This window comes from Lolium rigidum, chromosome 3, assembly GCF_022539505.1.
Source record: "Lolium rigidum isolate FL_2022 chromosome 3, APGP_CSIRO_Lrig_0.1, whole genome shotgun sequence".
NCBI lineage: Eukaryota > Viridiplantae > Streptophyta > Magnoliopsida > Poales > Poaceae > Lolium > Lolium rigidum.
Genome location: NC_061510.1, coordinates 52,006,463 through 52,022,184, shown reverse-complemented (window position 1 = coordinate 52,022,184; position 15,722 = coordinate 52,006,463).

The window sequence follows — 15,722 nt, the reverse complement described above, 5'->3', positions numbered from 1 at the left end:
TCCGGAGTTCATATTAAAGTAACCTCTAGAGTGCATAATAGACAAGAGTAACATCTACATATTCAACTAGCTTACAAAGCTCATGATCACATAAAGATCACACCATGGGAGAGAGAGATGAACCACATAGCTACCGGTAGAGCCCTCAGCCTCGGGGGAGAACTACCCCCTCCTCATCATGGGAGTCAGCAGCGGCGATGAAGATGGCAGTGGTGTCGATGGAGATGGATTCCGGGGGCACTTCCCCGTCCCGGCGGCGTGCCTGAAGCCCTGAACAGAGACTTCTGTCTCCCGTACTTGGCTTCGCGATGGCGGCGGCTACGTAACTCTTCGTGGAATATGACTGATCGTTCTAGGGTTTTTGGAGACGAAGGAATATATAGGTGAAGGATCAGCGTCGGGGGACGCCCGAGGGGCCCACCCCATATGGCGGCGCGGCCAGGGGTGGGGCCGCGCCCCCTATGGTGTGGCCGCCTCGTGGCCCCTCTTCGTCTCCTCTTCGGTGTTCTGGAAGACTCCGTGGAAAATAAGACCGTGGGCTTTTGTTTCGTCCAATTCCGAGAATATTTCCCGTGTAGGATTTCTCGAAACCAAAAACAACAGAAAACAAGAACCGGCGCTTCGGCATCTTGTTAATAGGTTAGTACCGGAAAATGCATAAAAATGATATAAAGTGTATATAAAACATGTGAGTATTGTCATAAAACTAGCATGGAACATAAGAAATTATAGATACGTTTGAGACGTATCAAGCATCCCCAAGCTTAGTTCCTACTCGCCCAAACGATAAAAAGAATAATTTCTGAAGTGACATGCTACCATCATAATCTTGATCAATACCATTGTAAAGCATATGAGATGAATGAAGTGACTTAAAGCAATGGTCTATAGTTTGTTAACAAATAGATAATGACTAAACAACTGAATCATATAGCAAATACTTTTCATGAATAGTATTTTCAAGACAAGCATCAAAAAGTATTGCATAAGAGTTAACTCATAAAGAAATAGGTTCTTAATAGAAGGTTTTGAAGCAACACAAAGGAAGATTTAAGTTTCAGCAGTTGCTTTCAACTTCAACATGTATATCTCATGGATAATTGTCAACACAAAGTAATATGATGAGTGCAATAAGTAAGCATGTAAGAATCAATGCACACATTTGACACAAGTGTTTGCTTCTAAGATAGAAAGAAGTAGGTAAACTGACTCAACATAAAGTAAAAGAAAGGCCCTTCGCAGAGGGAAGCAGGGATTAAATCATGTGCTAGAGCTTTTCAGGTTTTGAAATCATATAGAGAGCATAAAAGTAAAGTTTTGAGAGGTGTTTCTTGTTGTCAACGAATGGTAGTGGGCACTCTAACCCCCTCGTCAAACAGACTTTCAAAGAGCGGCTCCCATGAAGGACGTTATCTCTACCAGCAAGGTAGATCATCCCTCTTCTCTTTTGTTTACACATGTACTTTAGTTTTATTTATAGATGACACTCCTCCCAACCTTTTGCTTTCACAATCCATGGCTAACTGAATCCTCGGGTGCCTTCCAACATTTCACATACCATGGAGGAGTGTCTATTTGCAAAAGTAAGTTGCTTACTGATGAATCAGGGCAAAACATGTGAAGAGAATTATTAATGAAAGTTAATTAATTGGGGCTGGGAACCCCGTTGCCAGCTCTTTTCGCAAAATTATTGGATAAGCGGATGTGCCACTAGTGCATTGGTGAAAGTATGCCCAACAAGATTGAAAAATAAAACACCACATACTTCCTCATGAGCTATAAAACGTTGACACAAATAAGGAGTAATAAAGTTTTGAATTGTTTAAAGGTAGTACATGAAGTATTTACTTGGAATGGCAGAAAAATACCACATAGTAGGTAGTTATGGTGGACACAGATGGCATAGGTTTTGGCTCAAGGTTTTGGATGCACGAGAAGCATTCCCTCTCAGTACAAGGCTTTGGCTAGCAAGGTTGTTTGAAGCAAACACACGTATGAACCGGTACAGCAAAACTTACATAAGAACATATTGAAAGCATTATAAGACTCTACACTGTATTCCTTGTTGCTCAAACACCTTTACCACAAAATATCTAGACCTTAGAGAGACCAATCATGCAAACCAAATTTCAACAAGCTCTACGGTAGTTCTCCACTAATAGGTTTAAACTACATGATGCAAGAGCTTAAACATGATCTACTTTGAGAGCTCAAAACAATTGCCAAGCATCAAATTATTCAAGACAATATACCAACTACCACATGAAGCATTTTCTGTTTCCAACCAAATAGCAAGAAACTCTCAAAAAAAATATAAGTGAAGTAAGAGAGTACTTTCTATAAAATAACTAATAGCTCTGAATAAGAGATACATGAAAACCAAGAGCTAGAAGCTACACAGTGCAAAAACTGAATACTCAACAAATATAAGTTAAGAATAGGAGTATTCAAATGAAAAAGCGGAGCGTGTGTCTCTCCCACACAAGCATGTTAGGATCCGATTTATTCAGAGAATGAAAATAATAAAACGAAAATAAAAGCACACATACGCTCCAAGTAAAGCACATAAGATGTGACGGAATTAAAATATAGTTTCACTAGAGGTGACCTGATAAATTGTTGATGAAGAAGGGGATGCCTTGGGCATCCCCAAGCTTAGATGCTTGAGTCTTCTTGCAATATGCAGGGATGAACCACGGGGGCATTCCCAAGCTTAGACTTTTCACTCTTCTTGATCATATTATATCATCCTCCTCTCTTGATCCTTGAAAACTTCCTCCACACCAGACTCAAAACAATCTCATTAGAGGGTTAGTGCATAATCAAAAATTCACATGTTCAGCAAGGACACAATCATTCCCAACATTTCTGGACATTACCCAAGGTTACTGAAATTTAATGGAGCAAAGAAATCCACTCAAACATAGTAAAAGAGGCAATGTGAAATAAAAGGAAGAATCTGTCAAAACAGAACAGTCCGTAAAGACGAATTTTTTCGAGGCACTTAACCTGCTCAGATGGAAAAGCTCAAATTGAATGAAAGTTGCTTACATATCTGAGAATTACTCATGAACTTTTGCAGAATTTTTAGATTCCCCTACAGAGAGAACAACTCAAATTCGTGACAGCTAAAAATCTGTTTCTGCGCAGAAATCCAAATCTAGTATCAACCTTGTATCAAAGACTTTACTTGGCAGAAAAACGAAATAAACATGATAAGGAGAGGTTGCTACAGTAGTAACAACTTCCAAGACACAACAAAACAGTAGCAAAATAAAAATATGGGTTTTCTCCCAAGAAGTGCTTTCTTTATAACCATTAAGATGGGCTCAGTAATTTTAGTGATGCTCTCGCAAGAAATAAAAGTTGAAGCAAAAGAGAGCATCAAAAGCAAATAAGAAACTCTTTTAAGTCTAACCCACTTCCTATGAAAATGAATCTTGTAAATAAACAAGTCATGTAAGCATAATGCAATAAGCATAGGAAAACAAGACAAGCGCAACTTCAAGATTTTCAGCAAAAAGAGAGGTGTTTTAGTAACATGAAAATCCCTACAACCATATTGTCCTCTCTCATAAAGATTTTCAGTAGCATCATGAACAAACTCAACAATATAACTATCACATGAAACATTCTTATCATGAGCTACATGCATAAAATTATTACTCTCCACATAAGCATAGTCATTAGTATTAATTGTAGTGGGAGCAAATTCAATAAAATAGCTATCATTATTATTCTCATCACCATAATCATCATATATAGGAGGCATATTATAATCATAATTAATTTTCTCCTCAATAGTAGGTGGACTGGAAATATGATAGTCATCATTGTAATCATCATATATAGGAGGTAAAGTATCATCAAAGTAAATTTTCTCCTCCATACTTGGGGGACTAAAAATATCATGCTCATCAAAACCAGCTTCCCCAAGCTTAGAATTTTCCATAGCATTAGCAACAATGGTGTTCAAAGCATTCATACTAATAACATTGCCATTAGCATGCACATAAAGTTCCATAGGATTTTTAATTTTCTCTTCAAACACCTCATGTCCTAACTCAAGATAAATACTATAAAGATCTCTAATATTTTTGTTGTTTTCCATTAAGCCTAACTAGTGAAAATAAAAACAAGAAACAAAAAGATATAATTGCAGAATCTAAAGGAAATAGCTTCGAGCACTCACACACCAGCAACAGTGCTAGGAAATAGCTTAGTAGTCGGAGGATGTGAATACCTTTTACCTTACCTCCCCGGCAACGGCGCCAGTAAAATAGCTTGATGTCTACGCACGCTTCTATTCCTGTAGACAGTGTTGGGCCTCAAAGAGCAGAGGTTTGTAGAACGAACAACAAGTTTCCCTTAAGTGAATCACCCAAGGTTTATCGAACTCAGGGAGGTAGAGGTCAAAGATATCCCTCTCAAGCAACCCTGCAATTAAGATACAAGAAGTCTCTTGTGTCCCCAACACACCTAATACACTTGTCAGATGTATATGTGCACTAATTCGGCGAATAGATAGTGAAATACAAGTAATATGGATGATTATAAGTAGTAATTGCAATCTGAAATAAAAATGGCAGCAAGCGAACATGTAGCAGAACTTGTTGGAAACGGTGTTTCAATGCTTAGAAAACAAGGCCTAGGGATTATACTTTCACTAGTGGACACTCTCAACAATGATCACATAATTGAATAAATAAATGCTACTCTCAAACACTCTCTTGTTGGATAACAAACACCATTCATTGTGTAGGGCTGCAAAAGCACACCTCAAGCCGGAGTAAACAAGCTCCACAACGTCATAAAGGAATCAGACACGATGCGCACACTGTCACCATCACACCCTGGAGAGTGACTCCGGAGTTCATATTAAAGTAACCTCTAGAGTGCATAATAGACAAGAGTAACATCTACATATTCAACTAGCTTACAAAGCTCATGATCACATAAAGATCACACCATGGGAGAGAGAGATGAACCACATAGCTACCCGGTAGAGCCCTCAGCCTCGGGGGAGAACTACTCCCTCCTCATCATGGGAGTCAGCAGCGGCGATGAAGATGGCGGTGGTGTCGATGGAGATGGATTCCGGGGGCACTTCCCCGTCCCGGCGGCGTGCCGGAACAGAGACTTTTGTCCCCCGAACTTGGCTTTGCGATGGCGGCGGCTACGTAACTCTTCGTGGAATATGACTGATCGTTCTAGGGTTTTCGGAGACGAAGGAATATATAGGCGAAGGGGCAGCGTCGGGGGACGCCCGAGGGGCCCACCCCATATGGCGGCACAGCCAGGGGTGGGGCCGCACCCCCCTATGGTGTGGCCGCCTCGTGGCCCCTCTTCGTCTCCTCTTCGGTGTTCTGGAAGACTCCGTGGAAAATAAGACCGTGGGATTTTGTTTCGTCCAATTCCGAGAATATATTTCCTATGTAGGATTTCTGAAACCAAAAACAGCAGAAAACAGGAACTGGCGCTTCGGCATCTTGTTAATAGGTTAGTACCGTAAAATGCATAAAAATGATATAAAGTGTATATAAAACATGTGAGTATTGTCATAAAACTAGCATGGAACATAAGAAATTATAGATACGTTTGAGACGTATCAGCGAGCTATCACAATGAAATACAAGAGAAGGCAAAAATAACGGTGTTACCTCCTGACTAGGGCCCTGAACCTGGGTTACTATGTGTCCCTCTATGTCATGTTGCCTTCACCGCTCTCCTAGCATCGCCATGGATCCAGGGATCTTAGAGCGGTGCTCTTAGCCCCCTTTGTTCGATAACCTTAAGGCGCTACCGAGGAACCTGTGTCCCTCTCGAGACACGAAACCCTGACATACCGCTCCAAGCCTCTCCATGCCTGAAGGAGGTCACCAGAGGATTGACATCCAGAACTTCCGCCTGGTCCAATTGAAAGATCGAGATGTCGCCTAGAGGGGGGTGAATAGGCAATTAAAAACTCGTGCGGATTTGTCTTGTAAGAATGCGGAATTAAACTATCGTTTAGTTTACAAGCACAAACCCTAAATATGCTAAGCTCAACTAAGTGTAACAATAGCAACTAGAGCTAAGCAAGATAGGCACAAGATATATGTAGCACAAGTGATAGCAAGATATATGTACTTCAAGCACGATGGCTATCACAAGGAAAGAGAGCTCGGGTATAGAAATAACCGAGGCACGCGGAGACGAGGATGTATTCCCGTGTTCCCTTCCTTTGCAAGAAGGTACGTCACGTTTGGAGGAGTGGAGGTCCCACGAAGGATTCCCCGCGCCACGAAGGCTCACCCTATTCTCCGAACCACACCCACGAAGGATAATGGCCATTTCCTTATGGTTAGCTTTTCCTCCGCTCCGGAGATGGCAAGCTCCACAACCACTTCACAAGCTCCACAAAGGAGAAGCCCGGGCCCCTTCACAATCTTCTTGAAGAGATCACCGGAGCACCAACCGCCAAGCCACCTAGGAGGTCTCCCTCCAAGAGTAACAAGCTCACGGTCTCTCACTCGAACTAACCGTGGTGGAGAGCTCAACACTATGCAATGATGCAAAGCAAGAACACTAGAGGTGTTCAAATCCTTCACACTCATCCCACCCAAACAACAAATGCTAGGATGAGATTGGAGAGGAAGAACAATGGGGAAAGTCAACAAAAGACTCCAAGATCTAGATCCCAAGAGTTCCCCTCACTTAGAGGAGAAATGGATTGGTGGAAGTGTAGATCTAGATCTCCTCTCTTAGATCCCTCAAGAATGAGCAAGAATCATGGGGGGAGACAAGAGAGAGCAAGTTCTTCAAAGGCAACAATGGAGGTGAGAAAATAGAAGAACTAAACTTGCCCAAGGTGGAAGAAGGGCTATTTATAGCCCAAGAGCAAATAAAACCGTTGGGGGAAAAAGACAGAAAAACACGCAGAAAAAACAGTCAGAAAATCGGCCCAGCCGGCTGCCAGGCTGGCCGACCGGATTTGGTGCTGAGGAGCCCAGCAGGGGGTCCGGTCGGGCCGGCCCAGCAGCCGGGCGGGGCGGCGCGTGCGCTGTGCAGCAAATAGGCAAGGGCCGCGCGGGGGAGCTGGCCGCGCCGGCGAGAGGCCGCGCGGGCGAGCCGGGCGGCCCAGCAGCGCGTGGGCGGCGCGGAGTAGAGCGGGCCAGGGAGGCGTCCAGCCGGGCCGGGGGGCGCGCCGGGCAGGCCGGTCACGGACCGGGCCCGAGGCCGGTCACGGGCCAAAAGGCCACTGGATCCAGCCGGTTGGCACAGGCGCCCGGGCCGGTCTCGGCCGGGTGGGCCGGCGGCTGGGCCGGTCCGCCCGGCTGGCCCCTTCCCCTTTTTTTCTTTTTTTTCTTTTCTTCTTTTTCCTTTTTCCTTTTTCTTTAATAACAAATGCTCCCGAACTCCGATTCGAATGAAACCAATTTTGTTTGGAAGATAGAAACAAATGCTATCCAATAGAAAGTGAAAACACACAAGTCTGTAGGAGGGGATTTTATCATGAATATAAAAGGTAGAACCTTATATCATGAATAACCGGTAAAATCACCCAACCTCGAAAACGCAATAGAAGATGCATGCGAATTCCGTTTTCGATGAACTTGGGCTTGTTGTAAAGCTAGCAACAAGCTCAAGAACCTCACACAGAGAAACACCAAGAAGCAATAGGGATATGCAAAGTATGCAAAGGATTGAGCTCCCTAAAACGATGCGATCAAGTTACCCAACCGAAAGCCCCTCTTAATAGTGCGGCTATCTATCCTATAATCCGGTCTCCCATCAACCACCTTGAGACCGGTAAAAGGAAAACCTAGCAAGGTCATACCTTTGCCTTGCGCATCCCGCTTGATCTTGATGATAGCTCTATAAGCTCCACACAAGCCGGAATGCCTCAACTTGATCATCGTTGCTTCGTGAAGACTCACAAATGCTCCCCCATACACCATGATGGGAAAGCTCCGTTGATGCACGTCTTCACATGTCCATTATCATCAAATGAACGGCAAGATTCAAGCATGTGATCCACTTGAGATGCTCATCTTGAACTTGCCCAACTCAACCTTGTATCTTCTCATACTCACTTAAGATAGAGCATGGCTAATATTGAGTTCCACATAAGAACTCCATCTTCATTTCATCTTCTTGATCATATCACATATTTATCTTCAAACCGATGATCTTGATGCCAATACACAAGATGTATCTTTATTTACATGGCATCCATACTTGAATCCAACACATGGAATACAAGTAGTACCTATGGAATATTCCTTCATATAAACTCAATGAAAACATTAGTCCATAGGGGTTGTCATTAATTACCAAAACCACACATAGGGGCAATATACCCTTACACCAATCGGTACTACCACCACTTGGTACTAATGCCCAAGTTTTGACAATCAAAGTTTTGCTCGTAGTAACCCATAGTGGTCTGAAGACCAGTTTCCGATCTAGGTGACCGAAAGTTTCGGTCAACGCTGTCAAGGCCTAAATCTGCATGTTTTAGCATCCAATGTACCCCTTTGAATCCCCTACTATAAATAGCCTTATTGTCTTAGATCTAGGGTTAGAGTTGACTTGAGATAAGATATGAGCTCCTACCTCCCTTTGGCGAAACCTCCTTAGACCATAAATCTATTAAGTGTATCAAGGATCTTCTTGGGAATTGGTATCTTCCCTTATAGGAACTAGATGGTACCCCGCGCGTTGCTGCGGGATTTATAGAAATATTATTGTGCATACAATATTTATGAAGCCCTCTTGAGAAGATAAGTATGGTCGATCTATTTCTTAAACTGTTGATAAGTTGGATGAGCAAGGAGCGATGCATGGACGGTCGATCTCATAGTCCGTACATATGTTAGTGTTTCAGTGCCAGGTGAAAGAGAGGCTTTGATCGCAACGCCAAAGTCGCTGCCAAGTGCATGGAGCTATTACGATTGATAGCTGAAGATTTATGCTGCTGTCAGAATAAAATAAAGTATGCAGAACCTAGCATGTTGTTCAAATTTGACTCATGTGTGTGCAATCTATATGTTGAAGTTCAAAAAAGTTGACTTGCTCACATTTCGTTTGGCTAGTAAGTGGCATGTACAATCAGTATGAGGGTTCGGTAGTTCTTAATCAGTTCATTCATTTGCTTTTCCATTCTATATTCTTACACATGAATGTGGCATTTATATATGGCTACGAATGTTGATATACTATCATTGATTGAATATGACAAATAATATTGAAAAGTAAGTTTTTTTCCACATTACTGTAAAGTAAGATTTCAGCCACTTTGAAAACGGCCAGAATACATGCATGCCTAAACTGGAATTCTGCAAGGCAGATGTTATCAGTAAGATGGAAAGCAGGTTACCTGGCCGGTCATACGCATCTAGCGTTGTATAGTGATTTAGTTGAATCAAAATGCCAGAGAGAGGGATGTCGAACAGGGCACCAATGCACCAACACATACAACCATGATTAACAAAGCAGATCCATTCTATATAAGATGCCCAGTTTGCTCAACCTGATCGAACCAACAGTACTCTAACCGCAAGAGTTTGTAAGCTATTTTAAAGTGATGTAAAATACAACTCAATGGATCATGCTCCCTTGTTGAGTTGCGCTGGATTTATTTAGTGGTGCTTAGAATAAGAATTCATATAGCTGTTTATCAACTTTAATGTATAACAGGCCATTACATGATTTCAAAGTCCATAATTTTTTTATTACATGAAATCAAGTAAAGTAATGAGATGACACTGGTACATTGGAAAAGGAAATATAATGAGAACGTACTTCATGTACAGTGGATCGATGGCCATACGACCCTAAAGTTGTTAGTCCTGCTTCAGAATGATTGTTATGAACTTAGGAAAATTGATAGAGAACTCCTCAGAACCGAATACAAGTGCGAATCATCTGAGAAACAGCGACAATATTGCAGAAGTAGCATCAGCTAGCTCAATGGCTAAAATACATAGGTGCAACTTTCTATCTCCATCTGGATTACAATTGAAGGAAACACTACAAGAAAAGTTCTGATAGACAACGTCTCAAAATCGTCCGCTAAGGGGTATTTTTCGTCGCCCATGGGCCTAACCCGACGATATGGGTTCTGTTGTGGAAAGCTGCGTCGAGGCAAAGTCCAACGACGTTTTTTCGGTCCGTCGCGCTTGGGCGCCCTTCCGCTACGGAAAATCGGACCGTTGCGCAAGTGTTTCCGGGAGTGCCGACGTCATGCAAGCCGACACGTGGCGGACGCCGCATTAGCGCGGCTAACGGCGTTAACCGGCTGAAACCCCGTGGTAGATGGTAGGCCCACACGAGGCCTGCCACGTCTTAAGCGGGCGGCCAGCTGACATAGTTTGACCGGTCAACTATATAGCTGGGCTGGCCCATTAGTTATGTGGGCCGGGCCTAACCTCTAAGGTTGACTGGTCAAAACTTAAATGGGCCGGCCCATTTAACATGTGGGGTCCACCTTACAGCTACTGGGCCGGCCCAAGAAGCAAGTGGGTCGGGCCGAAACACAGGTGGGTCCCACTTTTCTGTTAAAGGGCCGGCCCATTTAGTGTGTGGGGTCCACCGTGTAGCAAGTGGGCCGGCCCAAAAACACAGGTGGGTCCCACTTTCCGGTTAAAGGGTCGGCCCATTTAGTATGTGGGGTCCACCATATAGCAAGTGGGCCGGCCCAACAAGATAGTGGGCGGGCCAAAAACACAGGTGGGTCCCACTTTCCGTTAAAGGGCGGCCCATTTGGTGTGTGGGGTCCACCATATAGCAAGTGGGCGGCCCAACAAGATAGTGGGCGGGCCAAAAGCACAGGTGGGTCCCACCTTCTGTTAAAAGGCCGGCCCATTTAGTATGTGGGGTCCACCATATAGCAAGTGGGCGGCCCATCAAGATAGTGGGCAGGGCCAAAACCCATGTGGGTCCCACCTTCCTGTTAAAGGGCCGGCCCATTTAGTATGTGGGGTCCACCATATAGCAAGTGGGCCGGCCCAACAAGATAGTGGGTCGGGCCAAAAGCACATGTGGGTCCCACCTTCTCGTTAAAGGGCGGCCCATTTACCATGTGGGACCACCATATACCAAATGGGCTGGCCCAACAAGATAGTGGGCCGGCCCAATAAGCATGTGGATCCCACTATCGTGTAACAGGCCGGCCTACTAAAGAAGTGGGCCGGCCCAAAATGAAAGTGGGTCTCACACTACCGTAAGTGGGCTGGCCCAATCTGTTGTAGTGCCCTACTTGTTTGACTAGTCAACATGCATTAAATTTCATGAGCCTAAAATCCGATATCAATGATACACACAATTACATACACAAATAAAAAAAGTAGGAAAATTACAAGGCAATTCATGTGCCCAAATAAAAAAATTACATAGAATCATTGAGGACTTCTATTAGCATCATCAATAACACGTTGACATTTGGCAATCGCCTTGATTGAATCTTGTGTACTCTTTGTCAACATATCAGCTACGAGATCTTAAAGCGGCAATACCATGTCTTTTATAAAGTACAGACCTTGAGATATTTACTTGTTTGATGAAAGCAATGGTCTAGGTTGACGGCTATGAGAAGATGCATCGGAAGAAATATCGAAGTTTTTGTGGGCCTCACTTCTAATGAAGATTGCTTCATCAAAGCTGCATTCGATAATAATGCAAAAAGAGTTAAACGATGAACTATGCAAACATTTATTATGCAATGTAGATATAAGATAATAACAAGTTGCATAAATAAGACAATGTATGGAACTTGTACTAAGCACAAACTTACATCATAATGTTGCACGGGGTCGCCTACGGATCCTTTTTGGTGACTATCTTCTAATGATGATCGCTTCATTAAAGCCGCATTACGGTAACATTGCAAACATAGTTACAACAATTAACTATTCAAACATGTATTACGCAATGTAGAGATCGGATAACGAGCATGTAGCGAGAAATAAGCACAAGATAAGATAAGATGCATGTACTAAGCACATACTTGGCTCGCTGCAGGTCCTTCTCTTGCGTGCACTAGTCGTGGTCAACATGCCTGTCATTTTAGGTTCGGCCATCAAGTGAAATGCTAATCCTCCTGCTCCATTGTCCTTAATCCGTGTTTAGATATCACATTTAAGACCAAGTCAATTGGTTTCAAATAACAAAAAACTTGAGCTGCCAAATGAATAAGCCAATATTTACCGGATATCGGATTAAAACCAACTAGATGTTGCTTTGCATGAGATACGAATTTCGGACATTCCGATTTAGAGTAGGGTAATGCCAAGGTTTTCCACATAAAGTAAACTCGGCATTAAGAATGACCAAATGTCGGGTTCAAATCACCTTCGCAGTTTCTCCAAGACAAGCATATCAAATAGGCGAAAACATAGTAAAGCATGAATGGCATTGCTATGGCGGGGTTCCAAGTGTTAATCTCTTGCATAAGGAACAATGCATATAGGTTATAGATAATAACGGAAGTAAACTGCCAAAATTACCAACCAAGAACTCAGATTCCAACCTTCCCTAGCGTCCCCGTTGTTAATGTTGGATGTTCTAATAAGTGGTTCGCATGATCAATCCCTAGGAAAAATAACATTGACAAGTCAGTCTATGATAATACAAAGACCAGACATGCACGCAGCAATAACTATATAAGCTAAAGACGAGGTATAATAGAAAGCAGATTGGAAATGCACATAGCATGATTATAAACGCAGTGTGAGAATAGCGGACACGAGAAAACAGCTAGCGGCTAGCGGTGAGCTAATGACGTGGTATAAGAACAAGCGGATTGGAAATGCCCATAGCATGACTATAAAAGCGAGTGCGACAATAGCATGCAGTACAAAAACAGATTGGCAGACAAATGAATGGGTATAAGGCTATAAATATGTGGATGCACACAGGTGTCGGTAGAATGAACAGGGATGGTAGCGACTGGATAATGCTTTTGTACTTGTACAATATTTAAACAAACTTCATGCGAAGCAACACATCAAGAAAGTTAACGGCATATGAGATCCGCAAATAACTACACAAAACATGGCTAAAGAAACACCGCGATCTAACGGGCCAGCGTACTAACCAAGGCTGCGGCGGGGTGGACGGGGCGGCAACTTGCATTCCGAGCGGCGGCGAACGCGGGAGACGATGAATCGACCCTGTTTCGATAGAAGCGGGCGTTAGTGAAGCGAGATCTGGTTGGGCTGGCAAGGGATTCGGTGAAGTTGATACGGCCGGCTAGCGCCGAGGTAGTCGGTGGCGAGGTCGGCGGTGAAGCGGATCCGTCGGTGGCGAAGTCGGCGGTGAAGCGAGATCCGTCGGTGGCGAGGTCGGCGGTGAAGCGGATCCGTCGGTGACGAGGGCGGCGGGGAGCGGATCGGGTGGGTGGACAGCCAACACGATCAAGGCTACGGCTTGTGGAGGAGTATGCCGGCGGCGAAGCAGATCTAGTACTGTAGAGAGTCAGAGCTTTGGCGTGTGAGAGTATTTTTGAGCTAATGGGGCGAATGGTTGGTGGGTGGGTGTGGGCCTGTGGGGAGGGTTCGGGATCTAGGCAAGATATTTCATTGTTACCGAATGAGCCCTCCATGGTCGGTGGGTTGTAGCTTCGGACCAGGGTTAAAAGGGTAAAGCTGGTCACGGGATTTTCGAATGGATGCGGCGGGATGATTTGGCGCGCGGCCGAAATTTTCGGTTTCAAGCTACGAGCGAACGACAAAAATAATGTTCTTCCCCGGGGAGCTCTCATTTCTTCCTCTTCTCTTTCTCCCTCGAGTCTTTCCCACTCCCCGGCTCCTCTCCCCCTTCTCTCCGGCGGCCTCGCCGGCGGAGACGAGGCCGACTTCTCTCTGTATATTGTACACCCTCCGAACTAAATTAATTGATTCAACTTTCCTTAGACGTGTATGTATCTAGAGTAAAAACATGTGTGGATACATCCATATTTAGATAAGAAAAGTTGAGTCAGCTAATTTGGATCCGAGGGAGTTAGTGTTGTTGTAAGCTTAGATCCGAGTGTTTCCCATGAGCAGAATGGCGCAATGGAGTCGGGGATCTCGTCATCGGCTTCGGATCCGGCCTGTGGTGAATGCGGCGGATCTTGCCGGCCAAACCCCGATCCGGTGCCATCAATGTGATGGCGCTAATGGTGAGGCTTGCTTTGGTCGGTGCTTCAGATCGGCCAATGGGGAAGTCAAGCTGCTAAAGTTCACAAGCTCGGGGCATACGACGGCGTCATCCGTCTTGCCCGTGCACATCTTGGCCTTTCAGCGGCCCTTCTCAGAGCCTATATGCCGTTGCTGAGGCCCTTCTTCTCCTTCGTCCTGGCGACTACCGGCGACACCGTCCCAAGTGGTGCGTCCCCGGCGACGGAGTTGCTGGAAAGGATGCGGAGCAGAGATCTGATGTGCGGTCGAGAAGGACTCGATTGATTTTCTTCTATATGTTTTGGGGTCCTTTTTGTAAAGTTGCGGGTTCTATTAGTTATTGTCTAGTACTTTTGGTCCTCTATGTAATTTTTTGGACTAGTTTCCATTGGCACTGATAAACTTGAATTTTGACAAGTTCACAGGGAAAAAAATTCCTTTGCACGTATGGCCTATCATGTATAAACATTCTTGAGATTTAAACTATATGTAATGTGTCATGCATTAACCCTAAACCATATATATGTAACTAACCCTAGCTGATCAAACCCTACTTAATTAAAACAAATAACCCTAAACTATACGCATGCACTTTATGCGCAAAGGCGCGGGTGCCTCTAATAATGTGTGTGCGCACTCGATCGATGATCCCTAAACCTTATACAACCCCGAAACCCTAATCCCTAATCCCTAAACCCTAAACACCCTAAACACTAAACCCTATACCCTAAACCCTAACCCTAACCCTAAACCCTAATTAAACCCTATATATAGGCCAACGACACTTAATTGTGCATCAAGTAGGCCAGGGGTGCCTCGCGGTCCTCTAATTAAATTAAATGTGCCATGCATTAGCCCTAAACCATATATATGTAACTAACCATAGCTAATCAACCCTACTTAATGAAAACACATAACCCTAAAGTATACTAGCTATAACCCGATCTAATAAAAACATGCTCTATATATAGCAGCTAGCTAGCAAACCTAAGATTAACACCAATTAATATATACATGGCCTATATCGATCATGTTGTATAACATATCCACGAGATTCATTAATTAATTATATAATTATCGTGATAAATTAATTAACTCTAATTTTGACAAGTTCTCTCGAATGAAAACACATTTGATTAAGTTGCCTCATAATATATATATATAATTAGTGTGCATGCATGTCCTACCATGCATTCGTGCATATGTTTTAATGTATATTTGAACATATTCTTGGGGATTTCACCAATCTCTCTCTCTCGATCATCTATATATCGTTGGTGGCCAAAAAACACACATATATATGCATGCAATTTATGCGTAAAGGCGCGGGTGCCTCTAATAATGTGTGTGCGCACTCGATCGATGATCCCTAAACCTTAAACAACCCTAAAACCGTAAATATATAATCCCTAATCCCTAAACCTAAACACCCTAAACACTAAACCCTAAACCTGGCCTAGACCCTAACCCTAACCCTAACCCTAAACCCTAGCTAACCCTAAACCCTAATTAAACCCTATGTATAGGCCAACGACACTTAATTGTGCATCGAGCGAGGCCGGGGGTGCCTCTCGCGGTCCT